Raw genomic sequence first — 6000 nt, 5'->3', positions numbered from 1 at the left:
TATTTCTACTGATGACCAGGAGGATAAATATCTTAGTGTGCAGAGAACAGAATCCATCATGGCCAAAATCTTGGTACAGTTTGTTATTTCAACAGCTGGGCAGGAAAGAAGGCAAAGTGCTTTGGGAAGACAGGAGATTGAGATGGAAACAACTGGTTGGGTTTCCCCTTTTCTTTTGGATGGGAATCCAGAACACCTGAGATTTTTTTTTTGTTTGTTTGTTTGTTTTTTTTGTTTTTGAGACGGAGTCTTTTGTTCCATTGCCCAGGCTGGAGTGCAGAGGCATGATCTCAGCTCACTGCAACCTCTGCCTCCGGGTTTCAAGTGATTCTCCTGCCTCAGCCTCCCGAGTAGCTGGGATTACAGGCATACCCCACCATGCCTGGCTAATGTTTGTATTTTTAGTAGAGACAGGATTTCACCATGTTGGCCAGGCTGGTCTTGAACTCCTGACCTCAGGTGATCCGCATGCCTCGGCCTCCCAAAATGCTGGGATTACAGGTGTGAGCCACCGCTCCCAGCCTAACACCTGGGATCTTGTTCAGGTTTGGTTAATACTGTGGAGAGGCCATTTAAGGACCTTATGGTTCAGTTTTCTAATTTTTTTTTTTTTTTTTTTTTGAGACAGAGTCTTGCTCTTGTTGCCCAGGCTGGAGTGCAATGGCGGGATGTTGGCTCACTGCAACCTCCGTCTCCTGGGTTCAAGCAATTCTCCTGCCTCAGCCTCCCGAGTAGCTGGAATTATAGGCATGCACCACCACACCTGGCTAATTGTGTATTTTTTAGTAGAGATGGGGATTCTCCATGTTGGTCTGGCTGGTCTTGAATTCTCGACCTCAGGTGATCCACCCGCCTTGGCCTCCCAAAGTGCCGGGATTACAGGCGTTAGTTGCCGCACCCGGGAGTTTCTTACCTGTAAAACGATAGTTCAGGATGTTAGCAGCCGTGAATCTGTATGAGTCTGCAGCAACTTCAATTCTTGCCTCCTCAGAAGAAAGAATTTGACTGAGGAGTGTAAGTCAGAAAGGAGAGACCGAGGCAAGGTTTAGAGAGTGTCGACGAAAACAGTCAAACTGTGTAAAATATTTGAAGACATTTATTCTGAGCCAAATATGAGTGACACAGCCCTCAGGAGGTCCTGAAAACACGTGCCCAAAGTGGTCAGGGTGCAGCTTGGTTTTATACATTTTAGGGAGGCAAGAGACATCAATCAAATACATTTGAGAAATACATTGGTTTAGTCCAGAAAGGTGGGGCAATTCAAAGGAGGGCAGGCACCTTCCAGTCTATAGGTGAATTTAAACATTTTCTGGTTGACAGTTGGTTGAGTTTGTCTAAAGACCTGAGATTAATAGAAAGGAAATGTTCAGGTTAAGATAAAAGATTGTAGAGACTAAGGTTCTTCTTTAGTGGCTGCCCTTAGAGACAATAGATGACAAATGTTTCCTATTCAGACCTTTAGAAGGTGCTAGACTCTCAGTCAGGTGTGGCGGCTCACACCTGTAATCCTAGCACTTTGGAGGGTGGGGCGCGGGGGCAGGGTGGGTGGTGCTGAAGCAGGTGGATCGCAGTGAGACCAGGAGTTCAACACCAGCCTGGTCAGTGTGGTGAAACCCTGTCTCTATTAAAAATACAAAAATTAGCTGGGTGTGGTGGCAGGCACCTGTAATCCCAGTTACTCGGGAGGCTGAGGTAGGAGAATGGCTTGAACCCGGGAGGCAGAGGTTGCAGTGAGCTGACATGGCAACACTGCACTTCAGCCTGGGCAACAGAGTGAGACTCTGTCTCAATAAATAAATAAATAAACAAAGAAATAAATACATAAAGGTGCTAGACTCTTATATCTCTTCAGGTGGGAGGGCCTGGAAGAAAAATATCTAGCTATGTTACCAGAAATTCTTTACAGATGCAAATTTTCCCCCATAAAGGATGGCTTTGCAGGGCCATTTCAAAATATGGCAAAGAAACATGTTTTGGGATAAAATATTTTGATTCTCTTGTCATGTAATATTATGCCAGAGTCAGACTAAAAAGTGACAATATATAGGGTTAAATAAAACCCATCTGATGAGAATTTTTGGTCTGTAGGGCACGACTCCCCAGACCCCTTAGATAGGAATTTGGAAGATAAGAAAAAATCAGAGCTGAGTCCTCAAGCAGGAGTGAAAGTTTATTCAAAAGCTTTAGAGCAGGAATGAAAGGAAGTAGAGTACATTTGGAAGAGGGCCAAGGGGGCACCTTGAAAGATCGAGTGCACAGTTTGACCTTTGACTTGGGGTCTTATAGGCTGGCATACTTTCAGGGTCTTGGGTTACTTCTCCCAATTCTTCCCTCGGGGTGGGCTGTCCACATGTGCAGTGGCCTGCTAGCACTTGGGAGGGGAGTATGCACGGTGTATTCACTGGAATTGTACAGATGCTTTCTCGAGGCGTTCTTCCTTTACCAGTGTAGCATTCCCACAGGAAGGTCATTTACCAATTAAACTCCGCCACTTTGCCTCTTAGTGCATGTGCTTGAGCTCACCCGCCCAGTTCCTGAGATCTTATTGGGAAGCTGCTGATCATCACTTTCAGGTTTTTTCTATCTATTTGGAGACTGCCTTTCCCTGGTGCTGGCTGCAACAAGTTATTATTTGAGAGAGACAGTGTAACAACCATCTGACTCACCTGATGGTCACCTGACATTCCTGGTCGGGGTGGGGGGCCCTCTCCTGCACTGCACATGTCTGCCTGACTATCTACTGTAACAAGGACACCATCAGATGATTGCTAAGGTTTCTCCCCATGTGAGGAGTTCTGAGAAAATGGTATTATCGGAGATACTAAAGAGTCCTCAGGGAAAGTCTAGATGGCCTAGACAGCCCGTGGCACTCCATGTCACCCTGCCACCAATGTCTCCCTATCTTTTGTCATCCTCTGATCTCCTCCTGCTCAACCCCATTTCAGGGGAGGAGGAAAGAAATGTAGAAAAGATAATGAGGCAAAGTGGCGATGGGTAGTGAGAGGATGATGAAGTGGTAGATAATGGGAGAGTGGAGGGAAGACACAGAAATTATACACATATACTTTTTTAGAGAAAGGACATGGGGAAAAGATAGGGGGCATCAAAGAAAGAACATTTACCTTCTTTTTTAATCAAATAAAATAATCGCTGACATTTATTAAGCCCTTGTCCTAGGCCTGGCACCTTGTTCAGTTTTTCACATGCATCATTTAGCCCTCACACATCTCATTTTATAGATAGGTGAGAAACAGACTTATAAAATTAATCAGTGTGTCCAATATCACTAATTAGTAAGAGATAGGACAAGGCATTGAACTTTAGTATCTTTGACCCCTGAGCTTATACTTATAAATACTAGCCCACATGGCTTTCCTACCAGCATTTCCTCTGAGCTAGGGAATGTCACCATTTTCCTTATGGCCATCAGCATTTAGACTCGATATCATTGCTAACATACAGCGATGAGCTCATCACCATGGGCAGACAGATAGGCAGGCACCTAGCCATGCGCTCACTCACCCACTGATGACACTCAGGAAGGCTTGGTGAAGACAAGTAAAGACAATGAATATTATAAATAGAAAGTATTTCTTGTGAGGTGCCATCATGTAGGGAAAGCTTCTTAATTAACTCTGGCTGGGTCTAATGCTGAAACTAATTCTTGGCCGGCAAGGTGGCTCATGCCTATAATCCCAGAACTTTGGGAGGCCGAGGTGGGCAGATCACAAGGTCAAGAGATCGAGACTATCCTGGCCAACACGGTGAAACCCCGTCTCTACTAAAAATACAAAAATTAGCTAGGTGTGGTGGCACATACCTGTAGTCCCAGCTACTCGGGAGGCTGAGGCAGGAGAATCACTTGAACCATGTAGGCAGAGGTTGCAGTGAGCCAAGATCATGCCACTGCACTCCAGCCTGATGACAGAGAGAGACTCCATCTTAAAAAAAAAAAAAAAATTATTTATTGTTCTTTCTGGGTAGAAGATAGTTCCTGCACATGTGCCCAGAAGATCACAGGTACCTGTGGTTTGTTGGGGGATAATACACACAAAAATAAGTGGTGAATATCCATAGCTAACCACAGCAAATGTTCTCAGTATTATACCTATCAGAAAACCCAAGAAAGCCTCATTGTAGGATACCTCTAGGTCACCGTCTAGCGATTATGATTGATGATCACAGAGCTGTGATGCGATGATGTCCCATTAGGGGTCTTCCACCTGCTTATCATTTCTCTGCCTGATATTTCAACTGTAAATTTGTGAGGAAATTTGGGAAAGACTGCATCAGACCCCTATCCGATAGTCTCCAAGCTGTATGCACTTTCCCTGGATCTTTCTCTGTTTCAATGCAGGGATATTACATTGGTTTTGGAATCAGTCAGAGTCACGTTCAAATTCTGCCTCTGCTGTTTATTGAGTGAGGAGCAGTGGTACGAATCCCTTGTCCTTGAAACTGCTGCATTCTCTCCTGTAGAAAGGAATTACGGCAGGTGTTATGAGGATCAGGTGAGCTAGCACACACAATGCACCAGCACAGGGCCTGGAATATGGCAGGTGACCACTCACTGCAAACTCTTATTCTTCATGCTTCAGTTATGTATTGCTATATAAAATACCAACCCAGGCCTTAGCGGCCCCCAGGACTACACCCATTTGTCATGAAGAGCTTTAGTGAGCTTTACTTGAATAACAACCATTTATTTGCTCATAGTTCTGTAATCTGGGCTGGGTTCTTCTACTGGTCTCACCTGGGGTAGTTCATGCTCTCATGCCGACCATCAGGAAGCTGAACTGGGGCCAGAAATCCAAGACAGCATCACTCACGTGTCAGGAAGCCTGGCTGGGGTGCCCGGGCCAGCTCGGATCAAGCCTCTGCCTGGTGTAGTGCTCTGTTGTCAGCACCTTAAAATTCTTAACAATTTTAAAACAAGGAACCCTGCATTTCATTTTACACGAATCCCTGAAAATGGTGTCACCAGTCCTTGCAGCTGGATCTCCTTCTATACTAGCTCAGGGCTCCAAGGGAGTGAAAGCAAAAGCTGGCAGGCTTCTTAAGACCAAGGTTAGAACTGGTATGGTATCACTTTGCCACATTCTACGGGCCAAAGCAATTCACAAGGCCATCCCTGATTCCAGAAGAGGAGCGGGAAAATCTTTATGGCCATCACTCGACCTCCATTTCCTACTTTCAGCATTTTCAGCAACTGGGTCCTGAGAGAGCTCTTCTGGTGCTAAGAAGCAGATACCTCCCCAAGTGACCTCATAAAAAGAGGAGTATGTGGTAGAGGGTTGGAAATCTCTCAGAAATGAGGCATAATCCCATCTTAGGAAAGTGGAAAGAGTTAGAAACTCAGGATCTGAGGCTACGCCTTGCTTCTCAGTGGTCACATTGACTTCCTTGGTCAGTCATGGCTTGAGGGGAGGTCAGGGAAACTGGTCACTCAGAAGAGACAGCTGCCCTTTACAGAGACTGTGGGCATGCCAGCTCTCTATAAGAGGCTGTGAATAAGCTAGGGTATATCCCCTGATAGAAATGTTTTTTATCAGCCATTTATGAAGCACCAATAATTATATGTAACACAGTATCTTGGCCTATGGGGATATGACTCTAGGAGAGCAGGGCTCCTTTGTTTCAGTCACATAAGGGTATATCTCTGTAACTCTAATTGAAGTCGGGGATGGGGGCAGGGGAATAATCAGAGGTTTATTCTTACTGTCCTTGTGCTTTGGGAGTCAGCCCCAGTCCTTGGTGACTGGCTCACATATCCTCATGTGGCTAGCAACACCCACCTACCATGGCGGTGCAGGAGAACGCTTAACTCACTGTTATCTCCAATGCCTGGGTCCAAGCGATTCTCGCCTCAGCCTCCCGAGTAGCTAGGACTACAAGTATGCACCACCATGCCTGGCTAATTTCTTTTACAGAGATAGAGGTCTTGCTATGTTGCCTAGGCTGGTTTCAAACCCCTGGCCTCAATCAATCTTCCCACTTTGG

The 6000-nt window shown here is 45.5% G+C and overlaps 1 long non-coding RNA gene across 1 annotated transcript; it reads right to left on the bottom strand.

Moving 5' to 3' along the window:
- Nucleotides 1-1071: 1071 nt before the first annotated feature.
- LOC110741437 lies at nt 1072-3873 on the bottom strand. The gene is made up of 2 exons (XR_002517621.1): nt 3821-3873; nt 1072-1342 (listed from the first exon to the last, which is right to left on the bottom strand). It is a non-coding gene; the product is annotated as an uncharacterized LOC110741437 (long non-coding RNA).
- Between the last annotated feature and the right edge of the window lie 2127 nt (nt 3874-6000).

The sequence above is a fragment of the Papio anubis genome, chromosome 13 (genome assembly GCF_008728515.1).
Source record: "Papio anubis isolate 15944 chromosome 13, Panubis1.0, whole genome shotgun sequence".
In the NCBI taxonomy this organism is placed as follows: Eukaryota; Metazoa; Chordata; class Mammalia; order Primates; family Cercopithecidae; genus Papio; species Papio anubis.
This window is presented reverse-complemented; position numbering and strand designations above follow the sequence as displayed.